The 20,187-nt window shown below is 41.6% G+C and overlaps 1 protein-coding gene and 1 long non-coding RNA gene across 2 annotated transcripts in view; both read right to left on the bottom strand.

Annotated features, from left to right (window-relative positions):
* Positions 1-7,458, bottom strand: part of Hnf4g (hepatocyte nuclear factor 4 gamma) — a 141,304-nt gene extending 133,846 nt beyond the window's left edge. Inside the window, exon 1 of the mRNA XM_048420346.3 lies at positions 7,213-7,458. The gene's annotated coding sequence lies outside the window, so the exon portion shown is untranslated. The remainder of the gene's footprint in view (positions 1-7,212) is intronic.
* An 883-nt stretch (positions 7,459-8,341) lies between these two features.
* Positions 8,342-11,609, bottom strand: LOC148119597 (uncharacterized). Its single transcript, XR_015735143.1, has 3 exons — positions 11,482-11,609; positions 10,590-10,802; positions 8,342-10,410 (listed from the first exon to the last, which is right to left on the bottom strand). It is a non-coding gene; the product is annotated as an uncharacterized LOC148119597 (long non-coding RNA).
* Positions 11,610-20,187: the final 8,578 nt, after the last annotated feature.

Raw genomic sequence — 20,187 nt, 5'->3', positions numbered from 1 at the left:
TGTAGGGATCGCATTGCCCTGTTAGTCAGGAGAATTTAGTAGAGGTAAGAACTAGCGGCTGGCTGCTCTGCTTCTCTGATCTTTCAGCATTAACCCTTTTATCTGACTCCAGGTTTTTAATTATAAAGACCACTTAGAATTCACACTACCCTGGGCAAAGCAATGCACAGTTAAGTTAGCTGATGTGCACAGAGCCATACAGGCTATGTCAAGTCTATTTGATTCCAGTATCTATAAGATCCCCAAATGTCTAAGTAATATATATTTAATCCATGAGCAGATTTAACACGTGTATACTAAATAATTTCACAGAAGGTGTGAATAATAAATAACATATGGTAACACAAAGCAATACACTGTACGTAATTAATTTATAATCATTTTTATAGTCTAGGTAAAAAAAATTATTTTTATTTTATTTTATTGATATGGGTATTTTAGTTACATGTGTGCCTGGTGCCCTTAGAGGACAGAAGGAATCTGATCTCTTAAACCTGAAGTTATAAATGCTTATGAACTGGCGTGTGGGTGCTGGGAATTAAATTCAGAACCTCTTGAAGAGCAGCCAGTGCTTCTAACCACTGGGACATTTCTCCAGCCTAGAAAATCTTACACTGAGAGCAATTAATTCACTTACTCTGGATTATAACCTCCTTGTTACTTTACCTTGAAAAGAATTTATGAAGGTTAAAAACATCAAGAAAAAGGATAAGTAGCAAATAAGAAGCCTTCGATACTTCTAAGTACAAGGAAGAAAACAGCAGAGAGAGGGGGGGAAGAAGAGAGAAGAACAGAGAGAGAAATGAGAAAGGAATGAGGGAAGGCATGAAGAAAGGAGAGAGCTTGTTTTCCAAACTGCACATGCTTTTTCAGGCTTGTGACATCAGCCATCGGAGGTACAAATTGTGCAGCAACACAGGCCCAGTGTGGGCAGAGAAGTCAAGGCCCTGAGCAGAAAAATGTCAACACAATGTATTGAAGCAAACCACTGTTTGAAAAAGTGAGCTCTTCAAACTCCATGTGAGATGCAAATACAAACAGCGCTCTAAAAATCAAAGATTGAGTTCTACTGCTGTTTTTTCCTCTTCGCCAATTAACAAACAGATTTGATGTCACTTCATTCCTCAAAAGACAGTTATAAAAGAACAACAGCCACAAAAATAAACAGCATCTAGAATATCTCTGAGATTTGGGGACTTTTTTTCCTAACCATTCCATGATAACTGTGAATTCTCATTTCCCAAATACAGCAGTGCACCTTCTTGAGCAGGGACATGAGAAGCCGTGTCACTTGCCAGCATATGCCCTTAAACATTTACAAACACACGCCCACACAGAGAGACCGAGACAGACAGAAAGACAAAGACACACACACACACACACACACACACACACACACACACACACATAGAGGGGGGAGACAGAGATAAAGACAGAGAAGACACTGAATCAAAAACTTGCTTAATATTGACTGTGCATTTGAAGGACTTCTGTAAAGTTTCAAGCTCAGTTCCTGTTCTCAGTACCATACTGATGGTTTTGCAGCCCTGCTCTCAGAAACAAGTCTAGACTCTATAGGATGCTGTATAAAGGTTTTGATATTCAATCTCCTTACACTTTTAAGCATACCATCTACTGCTATTTCCCACTTTGCTGCATTTTGTAGCTTCATAAAACAGACTTTATTTTTTTTCGATTGTATGTGTTATTCACACTTGTGTTGGGACTACTTGCAACTGTCTTTTTTTTATGCCAAATCCTACTTTTTTATCGGAATTAATTCCTCTGAAGAGAAACTATTTTCAAAAGCTCTATCTTACAAATGGCATCTGTAAGATAGTTAGATAGTAGATGATAGACAGACAAACATATTACACTTTAAAACTGAAACAACTCAATTAAAAATTTTTGAAGAAAAGTTCTCCCAGCAAATCTTCAGTTTCTCTACCAACTCACAGAGATATTCTCAGCCCCTTTAGCCACAAGGGAAATAAAAATTAAAATTGCATTTGATATCACACCATGCTTCTAGAATATCTAAATTCAAGGCCATGCATACTCATGGTCGGTAAGGATGTGAAGAGTCTGTAAATCTCCAGTGATGCCCATTAGAATATGAAACATTAGCACTCACTCTGGAACCCGACAAATGATTTGTTACGTAAGAACTACATTCTACTCCTGGGGAATTTGATGAAACAAACAAAAGCAGATGTGCACACAAAGACTTTGTACAAGAATGTCTATAGTGGTTTTATTTGAAGTAGCCAAAGATTGGAAAGGAGCCAACGCTCACCAACAAGTGATTAAATAAACAAATTGTGCCATTTCTGTGGGACGTCATGCTCATCAGCAAAAACTTTAAAACTGGACTACTGACACTTATAATGAACATAGTGAATTTACTAATGTGCAAAGAAACAAAGTAGAGACAGCACCATAGGATCACCTGGGTGCAAGACCCTAGGCCAGGGGAACTAATGTTAGTGACGGAAAGTAGACACACTGGGAGACAACAGGAGGGAGGGCTTACATATGGAATAGCATGAAAGAGCTTTCGGTGTGTTAGATATACTATCTTTATTGTGGTGACGGTTTCAGCTGTGTACATATACCGGACAAGGTTTTTCCAAACTATGTACTTTGAATATACGCACTTTATTACATGTCAATTATACCTCATAAATCTGGGATTTTGTTCCCCCCCAAAGAAAGAAAGCGCTGCCAGATATAACAACATGAATAAATCTCACAATTATTGTAGTAAATTCAAACAAATAAAGAAACAAACACAGAAGTCTATGTACTTCTTGATTCCCTTTTTATGGTATTCTGGAATAGGCAGCACGGGACTGAGTTCAGATTAGGTTGCTGGGGGTGGCAGAGGACTGCCTGGGGTACAGGGGATGGATTTGAGGGTAAGGGAGCAGAAATGTTTGTTAATTTTCCTGGTGTGAATGGTTACCAGGTTGTGTATATCTGTCATAATTCAGAGAAATTTAATTTTAAACAAGTATTTTAGTGAACACAACAATATATAATTCACACACCATTTCTTTGTAAGTTCTTTCGAGAAGAGTTAATGGGCCTCTCACCAGGTATCTGTAATATTTTTCCAGTACTCAACTCTTATGTTCATCTCAGTGACTGGTAATACTTTTATGTGTATTCCCCCCAGACATGAGAAACCTAAACAATGACCATGGCTTAACCCACAACATAGCAGATTGTGCTTTAAAGTCTCTTAATACATGGTTCAGTTCTGTAATCAACGTGTCACTTCACTTCTCAGTACAGTGCGACATTCAGTGAGTAAAGTCATACTCCGAACGTCTCAAATAAACACCCACCCCAAAGGGCAGGCGTTCCTAATGATAGGCCCTGTCATCAGAGACCTAATATTCAGTTGATGGTCATCAAACATGTAACTACCATGCTTTATGAAGTTAAAAATTAACAGGTCAGAGAAAGAACAAGCTGCAATTAAAATGACACATGGAGGTGAGAGTTGGGGAAGCATTCTTAAAGTGGCCTGGAAGTGAAGAGTTGAAACATAAGTGACCACTCGCTTGGACGGATGGAGTCAGGTGACACAGTGGCGGATGGTGAGAGAGGTTCCAGCTGGTAGAAATGTCACCTCTGATGGCACATGATAATGCGGAGCATCTGAGGAGATAAACGAACCATCCTACCTCAACTAATTGATATCAAACAGAGAGAGCTGTGCTTGTAGCAATTCCAGGCCACATTACGAGGGGTCCAGTGGTGGAAGGACGGCCGTTTTAGTGAGCACATTAGGAGATTAACACAGGGTTTCCGGCAGAGGAGAGTTCCTTCCTACAGTGCCCTGTTACCTTAGAACTGGTAAGGCTGCTGGGGCTCAGAAAAGGCAGTCCTTGCCAGTAATAAAAATTCTTATTGGAAATAAAAATTACTTAGCTAAAAATTAACCAAAAAATAGTGAACAATGTTCTTTGCAAATATGAGACATCTTTCCTGAATAACAGAATAAACTTCAGCTTTGCTGGACAGATCAAATTTTAACATGAAGCCACGTAGGGAAAAAATAGTTGAAACACAAAATTGTGATGATCACGCTGAAATAAAGGTTTCGTTACTCTTGATACAGGCCCCATTGATGTGGCAAGCATTAAGTTACAGGAACAGTATCAGCAGCAGGAAAGACATATAGAAAGACTAGGTGCCTAGAAAGCAAGGAGAATTCAGTACCCTAAGCTGACACAAGTTTAGAGAATGCTGTTCCCACAGGTTTCAGTCTCTCCTGCTCTCTCATTGTCTAAACACCACCCTTATCTCTTAATCACCAATGCCCCATTTTACAACTGGTTGAAGCTTCTAACTCTTCACTCTGTCTCTCATACCGCACGTTTTATCCATACTCCAAAATGCTATCAATCTAAAAACTAGTCAAAACCCAATCTACTAAATAGTTTGATGGCTTCCTTCAACCAGCCAACTAGCTGCAATCATTGTCATCTGCATTCACTATTGCCACCCTGTGGTCCTGGGTTCCCCAACATATGCTTCATCTCCCCTGCAGGTGAAATCTCCCTGCATCCAACACCTTTCTGATTCTCCCCAACAAGTTCTAATCAGAACAGAATTAATTCCTCCATGAAATCTCTCTAGATTATTCAAACTAGATGCTTTTTTGCTTCCATTTTTGTACAGCTTTATGACAATTACAGCCTATATTCCATCCTGACTACTGCATGTGTTTGTCTTCCCAGTAGATTATTTATGTTTGAGGGTGGGGATGCTAAATTCTGTTTGCTTTCTAGGCAACTATTCTTTCTATTTGCCTTCTATGCCCTTGGTACTATGCCTATAACTTATTTCTAAATTAATACTAATCAGGTTCATTTGCAAATCATAACCATGATAGCGAAAATAAGAAAGTACAATATATTTTTAAAAATTTTTTATGACTTATTAACTTTTATTTTATGTACATTGGTGTTTTGCCTGCATGTATGTCTGTATGAGAGTATTGAATCTCCTGGATCAGGAATTCAGTTGTCAGCTGCCAGGTTCTGGGAGTTGAACACAGGTCCTTTGGAAAGAACAGATGGAGCTCTTAATTATGAGCCATCTCTATAGTCCAGAAAATATAATATTTTTAAATTACACATTCCACAAACTTCAGAGAAAAAAAAGAAGAAAGAAAAAGTCCTACGATGTACAGTGTAGAATGTAAACACAGAAGTTGCAAAATAGTTTCAAAAATTAAATAACCAGGTCCGGATGAACTGATCCAACATAGTCAGAACAGATGGAGATATACTACTTAGATTTGTGCCAACTTTTTTTGTTGTTATATCTGAGTATATAACAACTTGAGGAGGATATAGCTCCTCAAGAAATAAAGCACCTCATATCAATGATGTAAGAATTCACACATAATTTGAGAGTAAGAGAATATGATTCTTAGAACACAGCTCTTTGAGCTGATGCCCACATACATGGAGTGACTTACTCTCTACACAACTGAGATTTTCACACAGGTCATGCCAAAGCCCAAACACATATTCCAAACAAATGAACTCTGCTGGGGTGAATTTCTCTCCCACTAGAAAGCCAAAAGTTCTGTGAAGTCAGAGACAGACTATGCGGGCATCGCTGCGGTCCGTAAGATAGCTTGGCCAGGATTTTAGGGGTCGAAAGATTGCTAAAGACATATGCCCTTTGTTTGCTTGTATACATATAACAATCTCTGAGGAAAGAACAGATAAAAATAAGTAACATTTAGTGATTTAATATAAATCAGGGCTAAAAGGATGGCTGAGCTGCGAAAATAGCACACAGTCCTTGCTGAAGACCAGGTTTTGGTCCCCACCACCAACATCAGTGAACTCACACTTGTAACTCGAGCTCAAACAAATCTGACACCCTTTTCTGGCCTCCACATATCTACTCCCCACAACCACACATGAATACATATAACTAAAATATTTTTAAAAAATCTTCAAAAAGTATTGCAAATTGAAGCAGTGTCACATGCCTGCAGTCCTAGCACCTGGGAGGCAGAGGCAGATTAATCACTGAGCTCAAGGCTTAAGCTTAAGTCAGTGACTGACTTATCAGCAGCTCCGATGCCTCCCATCCCATCACTTGATGTGCAACCAAGGGAATCCAACATTGACTTAGTTCAGACACAGGAAATCGGATGGTTTGAGTCAGAAGTATGAGACAGAGGAAGCTGGTGAGGGGCAGAGCAGGAAGAGGGTCATGAATAAACAGTGACAGCCAAGGTGGAGGAATAGTACATGCTTGTGAAAAGAAATTAAATCACGTGTAAAATAAGTTGTCAAGCCGGATAAAGCAACTAAAGCCCAAAACAGGAAATGCTGCCATCATCGAGGTTTTCAGTTTGCAGAATATCCCACAAGGTCATAAGCTCCCGCACTAGTGTTCTCCAGCTCTTATCTTCAGATGAAAACTGGGATTGTTTTGCATGTTGGAGATGCATATGCGAGCTCAGTTTGCAGACTCCCTTAAAAACATATCCCTTCAGGTAGGGATCAGGATAGTCGGCTCTTAGATCTTATCACATACTGATTTTTTTCCCCCGTTAGACATTGAATGACTGTCACTTAATCCAAATGCGGTTTAACTCATCATCTAATAGGTCAAATCTTCCCAAAGAAACTGACACTTTTACTGACTTGCATAGTTGTCCCCAAAAGCATCAGTAGAAGGTGCCTCATCCCCAAATGACTGAAAGAATATATGGAAACATACTTAAGCAAAGGCCCTGGGATCAGGGGATGCTTCTGCACCAACACTAATCCTATTGTCCGTTAATATCCAGTCACGTGTTCTAGCTTGTACCCAAAGCCCCCAAACCCCAGGAAACTCCCCCAACACCACCAACAGATCTTGGAATCACGTGACCCGCGACAGCTACCAAAGCTTTCTCAACACCCAAACAAATGCAGATTCTATTTTCCTTTTCAAGGCGAAGGGTTTGGCCATTCTCTAACTCCCGCATCCCCCAGCCTTTCTTCAGTCCACCTGAACTGAAAAAGGCCTAGGGTGGTCTGGTCTGCTTTACATAATATCAGGCCTAGGGTTTAGGGTGCTCAGGTTCTCAACCGCTTTCTTGGGGAAACTGAGACTCCCGGTGCCGGACAGCAGCCGGGGCGTGGAGTGGGTTATCCCCGGGCACCGGGCGCGGGCGGAGCGACTCACCCACGCCAGCGGCTCCGGAGCTCCCGCGTCGCACTCAGCTGCGCGGCTTGAGCCGCATCCCAGCAGCAGGTCCCCACCCGCCCTGACCGCGGTGTCCCGCGGAGCACCGTCCTGGGGCCAGGAAGTTTGCAGCCAGCCGGGAGTTGGGGTGGGGCTCCGGGAGAGGTGGCCCAGGGATTTTGTTGTTTTGTTTGCTTGTTTTCCAGGATCTCTAGCAAAGATTTTGGGGGACCATATGCCGGGAGAATATTAGCTTTGCTCAATGGCGACAGGGCCGGGGCCTGACTCTCACAGTGAGATCGATTTACTAAACAAACTGAAACGTGGGTGGGGATGTTAAACAGTAACCAGCGAGCCTCAATGAAAACTGAAAGCAGCGAGGCAGCCTACGCCCGGGCGAGATCATTTCCCGGTTCCCAAGCCCTGGGGCTCGCGGGTTAGGGACGACCGCAGCGACCGTCGGGGCCTTTGCAGTCATCCCTCAGTGACAGCCACAGCCGCTCTGAGATCCAGCAGGGAGAGGACCACCATGGCTTGATGCCTCCAACCGGAGCTGGCTGCTCTCCATCTCCTAGTCACGCCGAGTCCTGGCCAGGTTGGGCCATGCTCAGTGTCCGAACCCAGGGACCTTCCTCTCCCCTCGGAGCCAAGCCTCCTGGCGGCGGCATTTACTCTGGCTGTAAAGTGTTTTAGGGCAAGTGGCAAGGAGAAGCCTGTCCTCCTAGAATGCGAATCTAATTCATTGCCCAAGAGGTCCAGAAAAGGGCGGAAATATCATTAAAAGGAATTAAGTGGGTTCCTGGGGACAGGACTACAGCCACACCGCTAGGGGACCCTCAGGGCACTTCTTTAAATTGCGCCTTGGGCCTGTGAGCGGGAATGCCTCCCGGGTGCTCTGTTCTGCAAGAGTTCTGAGCAGTCAAGGGAGAACGCATTTCTCTTCCTGATACTCGTGGTTTCTAGTCAATAAATACCTTTTTACATAGGTTTCAAATGGGAAACTTCCCTTTCTCCCTCCCATACCCACTGGCACCTTCCAGAACCTTCTTCCAGCATGAAATGATGTCTGACACATCCGTGCTATAGCTGGTCATTTTGTCCAAAAGTTTGTGACAGGAAAAGACAGACCTGTGATTTTCTTTTTTAATCTCATCAATTTAACATCGTGGTCGCAAGAATAAAAGGTTTCAGGTCTAACAAGTAATTACGCTCATGAGATAAACAGTTACTTAATCCACCGGATTTTCTTTTCTGACCAGGGGGTTGGCTGTTATTTTAGTATTGTAATAATGCCAGAGAGATCAAAGAGCTAGGAGTGGTTTTTGTCTTTTTCTTTTTAGATAGGATTTACTAAACTTTCTCAGTTTCCTCCTTTTGAATATCTTGCTGAAAGGTTCTTTTAAAACCAAGGAGTTAGCTGTCTTAGAAATCGGAACAAAGGAGGCAGATCACATATAATTTTCTTTATATGGAGTTTTCCAGAGCAAAACAGATTCTCTGGGTGCTCATTGCCCATGAGGCTTTGCAAACAGAGTAAGGAAAGTAAGGGGCTTTCAACCAATATCAGGCCAGGTCAGCGAGAGCCAAAGAGTTAGAATTAACGGGGATACATTGATTATGCAAATTGCCCACAGGTGTGTTGTTTACAGCTTTCCTGTGGCCATTGTTAAAAAAAGAAAAGAAAAGAAAAGAAAAGAAAAGAAAGGGAAAGAAAGAAAGAAAGAAAGAAAGAAAGAAAGAAAGAAAGAGAAAAAGGGAAGGAAGAAAGAACCATTTTCAGATGCTTGGATAGTGAAGAGTGTCGAATAAAATTCTAAAATGTAAATGTACAATTAACATAAAACCCTGAAAGTTTGAGGATGAACTCCTTTCCCGATCACATAAAGCTGAGACCTGATACGCACACGCCCACAAGGAAATCACATTTGACTTGAAAAGACTTGTTTTTAAATCGTAGGTCCACAATATCAGCAGGTTTGGTTTTGCATGATCGGTGCCTGCTGGCTGTGTGGTAGAATCTTTGGTCTATCAAGAAACAATCTTGGAATCTGTTCAAAAGTATGCTAACAATTTGTAGAACCTTGGCCAGGGAATCTAATCAACAGCTTTTTGACTAAAGAAGATGGACACAGTCAAGCCAAGCTCTCAAAAAGTGGGTAACGTCTTAGATACCATGGAAGAGAGGTATTGTATTTCTTTCAATGGAAAACCCACTGAACAGGGACGACGTTTAGGGTCAAGAACGCGAAGGGCGTGATTTTAGATGAATGTATGAAAGCAATCTATTAACAGGTAAAAAAGAAAGTGAAGAGGTCGCCCCGGCTCCGGAGCTTGACAGTTTTACCAGGTAAACCTGAGCCTGAGACCATCATGGATATTGTCACTGAACCTAATTTACTATGATTCTCCGAGGCATGGGTTTTAGTTGCTGAAGGTGAAAAATCTGCATTATGCAGAGCCGGTCCCTGATGCTCCGCAGGGGTGGAGCGTGGGCCCACAAAGAGCAGGAAGAGATCGCGAGAATGTTTCAGGAAAGGTTCCTGGAAGACACACGAAGCTTCGTTTCGCTAGCTGCTGGCAGGAGGAAAATTATACACGCGTATTTATGTCCCATCTGCCCCTTTAACCGAACACTGAACGCTCAAAACGTGGTTTAAAACCCGCTTCACTTCACTTTCTCACTAAAGGTCTCTCCTTCAGCCTGAACGTGATCTTCCATCCTTCTTTATTTCATTCTTCTCAACGCCACAAAGATTGTCTAAAAGGTCGAGTTTTCCGATGCTGTTATTTACAAACAGTGGGCTCTCCAGGAGAGTTGGTATCTTGGGGAGGGGGGCACAGGCGAATGAGAGGATGCTGCGGAGTTGGGTACGGTCTTTTTTTTTTTTTTTTTTTTTGAGCACACAGGGCTGCTCTGAGGCTCTGAGGACAATTTGGTCCTCAGGACCCCGAGCTTCCATACGTGGCTGCTGGGGCAATCCCGCCCCACCTGCTGAGAACTTAAACCCTTTGTACCACGTGACGGGCAGAAGTCCGCTTTTGACAGAGGCCAGCTGATACCGCTGCCACCTTTGCTGGCTAGATTAAAAAAATATGATCCTCTAAGCGCTTTTTGTGGTACCCAGGCCTCAGACCGGCCACCGCAGCGTGCAGGGGCGCAGGGGAGGTGAATAACAGCCCAAGCTCAGTCATATTCACCTGCAGAAGGAGGAAATACAAAGAAAGTATGAAGCTCAAACATTTCTACACACACACACACACACACACACACACACACACACACACACACACCACACCACACACACACACACACACACACACACACACACACCCTTTAGATTTGGACAAAGCCTAGCAATATTATCAAAGTCACTTGCCTGTAAAAGACCTCTGCTGAAATTAATCCTGCGCTGTGCTGGCTTGAGGACTCTTCAACTGAGGAAGCCATGTTTGACCCTGCAGCCAAGCACCGGATAAAACAGCGTCCGCTGAAACTTCTAAAACTCCCTGGAGACCCTCGAATGTTTTATGCATCAGAAGGGAAGGCCAGGACTCAGGTCACTGTGCTTGGGAGGAAGAGAAGGGCGGGGCTGCGGGGTGAGGAGGAGGATAAACGTGACTCCTAGACCATCTGAAATGCTGGCCCATTCGCCATGCTTTCTCGGGTGATCCCCTGCTAACTGCGAGGGGATCCGTAATCCTTTAAGCCCCTAGTCCAGCCTAAGACAAGCCCCCAGCCTGCTAGTTTGGGGCCAGCTTTATTTTCGCTGACTCTGGGCAGTGATCTACAAAAAGGTGAGTCCCTGGGCCTGAGGCAGTAGAAGGAGCACCTCATCTTGGGAAGCCTCAACTGCTGTTTATCTAGGTGAGCTTTCCACCAGGCCCCCACCTTTCCAGAGTTCAAACTGAAAGCGATTCAAAGCAAGAAGAAGGAAGCTCAAGGACAAAGGGAGAGAGGCAAAGGAAGAGAAGAGAATCAGGCCACCAGACAGGTTGAATCTCAGCCCTCTTACTGGTTAGAATTCTCTCTTATCATCCTCCCCCAAATAAAAGAAATCCCGATGTTTTCCTGGCCCTTTGGGTGGCAGGATGAGTCAGAGACTTACTGATGTTAAAGTTATAAACGTCACAGTAGGGACCACCATGCCATCCAACTTGGTTCCAGTCTGACCCATATTAAAATGACTTTACCATTGGCACTCACGTCACAGCCCTGGAGGACCAGTTTATGTAAGGAAGACCACCAGACTCGTTTCAAAGCTCTCTTACCTGTTCATAAAAATGCAAAGCCAAGACTTCAAATTGAGCATCTAAATTGAAACGGCTCTCACTATGTTATGCATGTGACAGAGACACTGTGAAAATCGAACACTTAATAATTCTCAATGTCAGCACATGGTTCTTGTGCCAAAAAAAAAAAGCAAATTACTAGGATGGACCCCTCCCCCCATCCTCTTTGTAAATTTCCTGTTGAAGTATTGATTGCCAAGGTCTCTGCAAGATTTGCAAACTTTTACAGTCATTTATGGTGCATGCAATAAAAGCGGTGATATGAGCTCGCTAGCTCAAGGTGTAATGCAAAGATGTACTCGGTGCCCTTGGCAACTATCTGTGAGACCTGTTTGTCTTTGCAGAACACACCCTTCTCTGCAATGAACCCCTCTGTAACAGAGATTGTCCCTTTACATTTCTAGAGCCTCCACCCCTTAATGGAAAGGCACACACCCTTCAAAACAGAAAACTCAGCTCCTTTGCCTGCAACTGTGAGAAAATTAAAGCTCTGAGATCACACTGAGGCAACACACTATTTGGACTGCATCTGCTCAGAGGAAAAGAGAAAGGAAGGAAGGGAGAGAAGGAGGTAGGAAGGGAGGAGGAGAGAGACATCTTAAACACGTCCCACGAGAACATGTGACTATTTGTTGCTGGATTGTAGCTTCCTGATTTTTCTAAAGAAACAGAATACTCGGCCTGCTCCTCTTTTCCAGTGCAATTCTGCACAGAACTTAAATACCATATTAGCAACCTTACACATGTTTACCAGCTTCAACGGTTTTCCTTTCCTTTGCTTTGTCTTTAAAAAACAAACAGCTATGTGTAAGGGGTGGGGATAGACTGTGAGGAAAAGAAGGAGCATGGCTTCTCCAATTTTCTCCCCTTGCCCAGTGGTTTTTCTCTTCTGGAGCTGTTGCAGCTGACTGTGATGACTTATGCAGTTTCAGTGTAGTATTCCAAATCCCATACCTGCCATCTAGTGGGCACGGGAGAAAATGCCCACTCCAGGTGTCGAGACAACAGCTGACTGTTTTCTTTCTTTAGGAAACAAGTGTAAGAAAGAAAATTAAAATCAAAACAAGATTAAGCCTAAACCAAAGGAGACAAATAAGGATACAAGGGGGATCTCCACTGCAATCATCAACTGTCCTTCCGTTCTTTCAGGGTTTAGAAATCAGCAATGGTTCATTTTTGCTCAGATAATCCATTTGCTATTTATTACACTACTCTTTCTCCCGCTTAGCCTCATTGTGAAGATTTTGTTCTGCTTAACTTCTTTTGGATGAAATTCAGTTTCTGTCTTGTTGCTATGGAACTTTTTAAAAGACAGCTGATTGGGACTTCTCTGCTTGAGCTTATTATTTAAGCACACCAAATCATTGCTACCACCAACCTGTTTGTGAGAGAGTTAGTTATGTTCACTCACTTGTCTTCCCTCCCTCCCTTCTTCCCTCCCTCCCTCCCTCCCTCCCTCCCTCCCTCCCTCTTTCTTTCTTTCTTTCTTTCTTTCTTTCTTTCTTTCTTTCTTTCTTTCTTTCTGTTGTTGTATGTTTGGACAGGGTCTTGGTACCTGCGGCCCAGGCTAGCCTGGAACTCATGGGAATCCACCTGGCTCAGTCTCTGTAAAACTGTGGTAATAGTATTATATTAATACATGTGTTAATATAAGTGCTATATATTTATCTTTATAAATATATAAATGCATATCTATTATATAATTAATATATAAATAATAATAGATAATCCCATCAACACACTAGCTTGTTTGCTGTGTGAGACAGAATTTAAGCTAATTTGCAAAATTGACCCTGAATTTTTCATATAGCCAAGACTGACCTGGAGCTCGGCAGTTCTCCTATCCCAACCTCTCAGGTGCTGCTGGGTTAACAGGTATGAGCCACCAAGCTCAATGACTTCTGATATCTTGTTATAAGTATTACTTTTCTCCACAATTTGCTTAACATCAAAAGCAGATTCAAACCTAGCTGATATGACAACTTGATATTTTGAAGTTCACATCATAAAATAAAAGCACATGTAGGAAGGTTTGCAGAATCCAACAGCTATTTGAAAATTACTTCATATTTAATGATCACTCACTTCTCTCAAATCCCATTAGTGCTTACCACATGAAAAAATTTGCTCTTGGGATTTTAATTAGTTCACATGTTGAGTATATACAACACCCCTAGAAAATTTGCATCATTAACACTATTTTATAGGTGGAGGAGATCCTGAGAGCTAAAGCTGGGAAGTCCGGAGCTCATGAGCTTCCAGATTAAGGTCTGCTAGGATCCCCTATGTCATTCTGTCTCCCACAGAGAAAAGAAACAAAAGGACATTATTGTGATTCATGTTCTAGGTGAAAACAGGCATGGTGCTTCAAACAGAAACATTTGCTTCAAGGCACACAGTGTGAAAAAATCTTAGACAGCCAGCTGAAAAGAAAGGCAATCCCTGTTCTTTGTAAAATCCAGTACTAATCAAACATATTGTAAAAAGCAAATGACATATTCAGACAGCCTGTGCGTCCAGTACAATTTTTGATAAATACAATGCAACCTATTATCATTGATTAATCCTATAGTACATATTCATTTTTGCTTCCATTACAATTAATAAATTTATTTATGGTAAGACAGATCTTGAAAATTCTGAGATCACAAAGTTTAATCTTGAATTCATCTCAATTACTTTCCCTTATTGCTTCAATCTAATTCATGTTCTCAACAAGTTTTCTATTCTATATGCAAGAAATGCATTCCTTTTTAAAGAACAGTTACTTTATAAATATAAGAAAGTTGGACATTAGAAATGTTATATTACTATAATTAATACTTGATAAATTTGATTCTATTTTCTGTGCCTTGGGGAGCCAGTCCCCACCCCTTGGGATTGGTAGGTGAGGGATCAGTCAATGACAAAAGGTGTTTTGTTTATTTGTTTGGTTGGCTTGATATGGTCTATTTCAACACATATATTAGAAACATTGGTTATTAGAAAACGCTGTGTTTTGTAGGAATCGATTTAAGAGTAGAGTCTGCCTTTCAAAATTGAGAGCAGTTGAATTAGGATTCCTGCCATGGTTTCTATTCCTGGGTGAAACCACCACTTCTGTCTTCCTGATCTCCTACCTCCCTCCAATCAAGATCTGACAGCAGATAAAAGCAAAGACCAGAGCGGTCAGACCCTTTGTATCTCTCCTGTGTATCCATGTAGATCTAAGTGTGCCTGCCCCTTTGCAGGAAGAAATATTGACGCTTTCACAGGACGAGGAGATTCAACGTCTGTTTAACGTTAATCCCTCCACCTGTGTTCTTGATCTCATCTCCTCCTGCCATGCTTGGCCTTGTTCTATCAATTATTTCTTTTTCTTATATCTTCAAATGCTCTCTCTTCAATAGCATCTTCACTGCGGGGAATAAATAAGTTCAAGTCTTACCAACAAACCAAAAGGTGTTTAAAAAGCAAAGATAAAATTTGTTGTCTCTGTAACTCCTCCCCACCCCCATGTGAGCCAGGACTCACAAGGCTCAGTACGGTCACCTTCTTATCAGCATCTTCCATTCACCGCTCCACCCCAGTAATCCGACTTCAGCTGGTTCCACTCCACAGAATCTGTCTTCCTCCAAAAAGGCCTTAGTGACTCCTCATTGGCAAATCCAGCAAGGACATGTTCAGTCCTTATATTAATCCCAACTGGAGTTGATGTTTAACCTTCTTAACATTCTTTTGTCTGTCTTTCTCACTTCTTTCCTCCACAATCTCATAACAACTGGAATCACCTAAGTTTTTATTACTTTTACTGGCAATTTCATGCATCCTTAAGAAAAAATAAATTGTCAGGATTTTTTTTTAGAAACTTAAATCTTTCCCTTAAGTGTCATTATTGCAGAAACCTTGAATACCATCCTCTGCTAACTACTTTCTAAATACCATCCACTATATTCATAAGCAATGTAGATTCGCCATTCCCGACAGTTTTCATGTGCCAAAACATATTTTTTTCTTCTACAGAACTGGAGTATGAAACCTAGTGCATGGTGCACTCAGTGTGAGTGCTCCACCACCAAGCTGTATGTCTCGCTCCTTACCCCCACCCCACAAGTGTTTTATTCGTAGACAAAGTTCTACACATTTAGACTTTTCTATTCCTTTTGAGAATCTTTGAGTACACAGCATTACTGAAGTGTAACAGCCACAGAAAAGATTAAAAACTCAATTGTTATGGGAAGGTAAAACAACGATGTTATATCAATCGGGATACATCCTATTTACATCTGAGTGTCTCGGTAGTGGAGAGGTGGAGCCTATGCAGAATTGGCTATTTGATAAGCAAGACGTTGGCCTATAGACTCATTATCCACATGGTAGGTGCTATATAACTTGGTTTGCAAAAGTAAGCAGAGCATAGAAGGGTCCCCACCTACTTGAAATGTGTGACTGTGTTTGATTTGTGTTACAGTAGGCAGCTAATTTTGTTTTGTTTTGTTTCTTTGAAACAGAATTTCACTACACAGTCCAGGTTGGTCTGAAACGCACAAGTTAACCCACATTGACCACAGACACATGGCAAATTTCCTACCTCAGTTGCAAGAGCACCAGGGTTAGAGGTATGAGCTACCACTCCCAGATTAAACCAAATAATTTTAACAGATAAAGAAAGTGGGGTGTGGTGTGGATAGGACGGAGAACTGTAACATTTAAGGGACTTGTTATGTTAGAAGATTCCCTGTACTTGACTGCAGAATCCGAAGATAATTTCTTACCCAACCTGGGTCAGTGAACCTGGTGCATAGTTATGGTGCACACGGTTCCTGGCACAAGGGGCAGAATGATTGCTAACACATTTAAGAGAAGTGACCTGGGAAAATGTCCAAATGAAGGGCAGGGCTGTGGAAGATAAACATGTGACTAGAAATGCCTGCAGGGTAAAGTGAGTCCAGTCACTGCTGTTATGTTCACCCTATGGCAGGACAGTGAGAGAGAAGCTGTTAACCAGCAATGAAAACAATCATGAATTGCAATTGCGCAGAGACGTTTAGGTGAGGCGGTATAAACCATCTGATAGCTAGTGTATACTGTGGTGGTCATGTAGGAGAACCGAGCTGAAAGCGATACAACATATCCTCTCGCCTGGTGGACTTCTATCTGACATAGAGTCACGACACAGTTTTGCCTCCCATGCTGGAGACACTGCTGACTTAAGCAAACCTACTATGCTAACAGTTCTAAAGCAGAACACAGAGCTGGGTGGAGTGGGTAGACAACCACAACACCAGCATTCGGGAAGCTATGGCAAAGAGATGATGAATGTGAGGCTATTTTTTCTTTCAGCAGCTGTTAGTAACCTGTACTTCTTCATCTACTTGTGGGACCCTGTGAGTGCTCCTCTCTCTACATTGGCATGACTATTGATATTACCATTTCCGAGTCTTATTTAGGCAGCCATACTGTCAAGGTGTAGTGGGTATGGTTCTCCTATGAGACACAATCTCATGGCAGGCTTCCTATTCCACTGGTGTTTACACTCTGTTCCGAGATGTTCCCTGAGTGGTCGGTGCAGTATACTGATAGGATGGATAATTTAGGGCTGGGCTCTATACAGGTCATTGAGCTCTGTCTTATGGCCTGATGTGGTTTCTGTAATGATCCCATTTACTGTGAAGGAAGCTTCTCTGATGGCAGGTGAGAGCTGTACTTAATGTGAGTTTAAGGCTGTGGTTTAGAATGCAGCTATGTACCTACTGAAACACAAAATCAAAGTGATACTTGTGCTTAGGGTAATATAACTACTTTTATTTAATAATGTTAAATTTAGTTTGCTAAAAATATCTGTCAGCCAACATGGAGCTCAATTATGCATGACTGTAAAACCAAAACTTGGGAAGTAGAGGCAGGAGGGTTAGGAATTTAGGACCAACTTTGGCTACACAGAAAGTTCTCATTTAGCCTGCATTGTGTATCACAAAATGAAATAACGTAGAGTTATAAAATAATGGACTGCTGATGGTTTTGAAATATACGTACATAAAATAAGTTTAAAACTAGAAACCTGATCATTGGTATAGGGTCCATTTCCAAGCAGATACTAGAGTAGTTAAGTTGAGAAAGCTTTTATTTTGTTATTCATTTTTATTTATGGAAAAAATCTGTTAATGTAAAGTCACACACTATTTAGTATTGTTTCTGTTATATTATTTTAGTCACTGTACTGTCATGCCTTGCCATACATGATGCAAAGAATGCTAGTTCTCTCTTGCTCTCTTCCATTCTCTGGTAGCATCAGTAGAACACACATTGGTAATTGCCTGGTAACTATGCAATTAACTCTTGTCACCACTGTACCTTTTCATTAGCATCATCAAGCTCAGCCTTGCCCGTGGTGTGACCTCGGTGTAAGTGATCCTTATACCAGCTAACATCCTTAGCTGTTAGCGTGGAAGAGGAAAGGGGAACCTAGCGCTATGAAGGGCAGTGAAGTGATGGCCTAGGAGATGGGGCATTTTTTATTTTATTACTTTATTCATCACAGGGTTGCAGAGACAACTGACCTCTGAGATAGAGTTTAACACTGAGGGGTCTGCGTGGATTAGAATAACTGGAAATGGGAAACCATCAGGATCTGGAGTAAACAGTGCTGTGGTAAGGCTTACGGGGAATATTTGAATGTGTGTGGATTGCAGTGTGTGCGAGCATGTGTGCATGTGTGCATGCGTGTGTGTGTGTGCGTGCGTGTGTGCATGTGTGCGTGCGTGTGTGTGTGTGTGTGTGTATGTGTGTGACTAGGTTTTGGAATGTGCATGGTTTGAGTATATAGTATGCGAAATGTATGAGTTGTGTGTGTGTAGTGTGTATGGTGCAGGCATATGTATGTTATTTGTACATATGTGGCAGGAAATGTGTGTATGTGGTATGTGATACATGTGTATATGTGCAGAGGGTGTTTGAAGTTGTGGTATTGTGTATAGTGTGTTTTGAGCTGTGTGAGAATGTAGGAAAGATGTATGTTTATATAAAGATGTGGTTTGTGCATATGTGTTTGTGTGCTGGAATGGGCATGGTATACGCATGGCTTGTGTGTGTGCTATGTTTAAATGTGTATATTATGTATTTGTGAGATTTGCAGTGTATGGGAGAAACAAGGTTCGTATGCTGACCTACTGAACTCTAAGATGGCACATGTGTTTTTTGAAGGCATTAAGTTTGTGGTAATTCGACATAGGCATGGTAGAAATGAACATAGGTGCAATTATGAATTATATTACACTAAAGGTTATTCAAAGCATATTCATGGTTCATTAGTTTTCCAATTTAGAAATTACATTATATTGTCAGGATGTTGAGGCTCACAAAAATATGGTATTTTAAATTATCAATACAAATGTTGTATTTAACTTTGGCCTTGTTAATTGAATTCACAGTAGCATCCATAGTAACATCTGGTGTTTCACTTTGGAAAAAATTAAATCTTAAGATTGTATTGATTCCATAAATTTATGTGGAAATCCTTGAGTCATTATTAAAACACACTTCGGTGATGGTTTCTTTCAGCATTTGGGATCTCTGATAAAAAAAAAAATCACACATCATTTAATTCTAACAGTTTCTTCTTTGGCTAGTGAATCCAACCTAAGAATGATAATCACTTTACAAATCTATGAGAGGTTCAGGATTAAAATGAGTAAAATTTATTTACATAGACAGTTATCTCAAATATAGGAAAAGTATCACCATCAAATGGCTAACTATACCTCAACCCTTGTTGATTGGCTTTAAGCTCGGTCTCTGTAACTAACTGTTGCTTTCTGTAATGGTTGCTCTTTCTTCATCAGACTTCTTCCTTTGGCCCTTCAGTGATAACACTATATGCTTCCTCCCCAAAGAGCAGGCCGCAGAAATTAGCATAGTGTGGACATGTAAAAATGATTTTACCACTGTTTTTAGTATAAGTGCATTTTCATTTTCTTGCCCAAAGTGTTTATTGGAAAATTATTTGCAGCGCCTTTTATAACTTGACTGTTAGTTCTCATGCTATCTTTCATGTAGGACTCTCCCAGAAGTCCCCTTGCTACCATGGGCCCCAGTGGCCACCATTCTCTGCAACAGAGGCTGGAAAGCCAGGTGTTCACGTGGGAGACCAGGAATCTTTCTCCTTCCACCCGTCAAGCCAGAAAGAATTACCTTCCCTCAGCCACTTCTCTCCATCCTGAAGTCACACAAAGCACTCCATGCAAGAGACACTTCCCTTCAACCTGTTCTATTAGGTAGGTGGTGACTCTATTTTCTTCCGGGTGAACTTTTGAGGGGCTTTTCCATCGTTCCCTTCAATACTCAGGGACTTAATGAAAACAGTGAGCAAGGCATCCATTTCTGTCTGGACCCATCTTCTCCAGACAGCATGGCCAGGCTCCCCAACAGCCATGCAGACCCGAGAGTCTCTGCATCATTTAAAGAGCTGAGCTCCATTCTGAGGACACCCTACTATCTATTTCTGTGTTCTGAGTCATTTCTAAGAAGAATAGAAATTCTCAAAGTTCAGAAAATTGCAAACCCTGGAATAACTACCTTTCTAGCTGATTTCTTAAAACAATTTTGCCTTTCAAAATTGTCAGTTACGTATAGTTTACAAAGTCAGTTGTAAATTGATTTTTGAGACTGAACTTATTGCCCGCAATATTGCCAGCATTGACTAATGTT

This window comes from Myodes glareolus, chromosome 16 (assembly GCF_982192425.1).
Source record: "Myodes glareolus chromosome 16, mMyoGla1.1, whole genome shotgun sequence".
NCBI classification, from domain to species: Eukaryota; Metazoa; Chordata; class Mammalia; order Rodentia; family Cricetidae; genus Myodes; species Myodes glareolus.
This window is presented reverse-complemented; position numbering and strand designations above follow the sequence as displayed.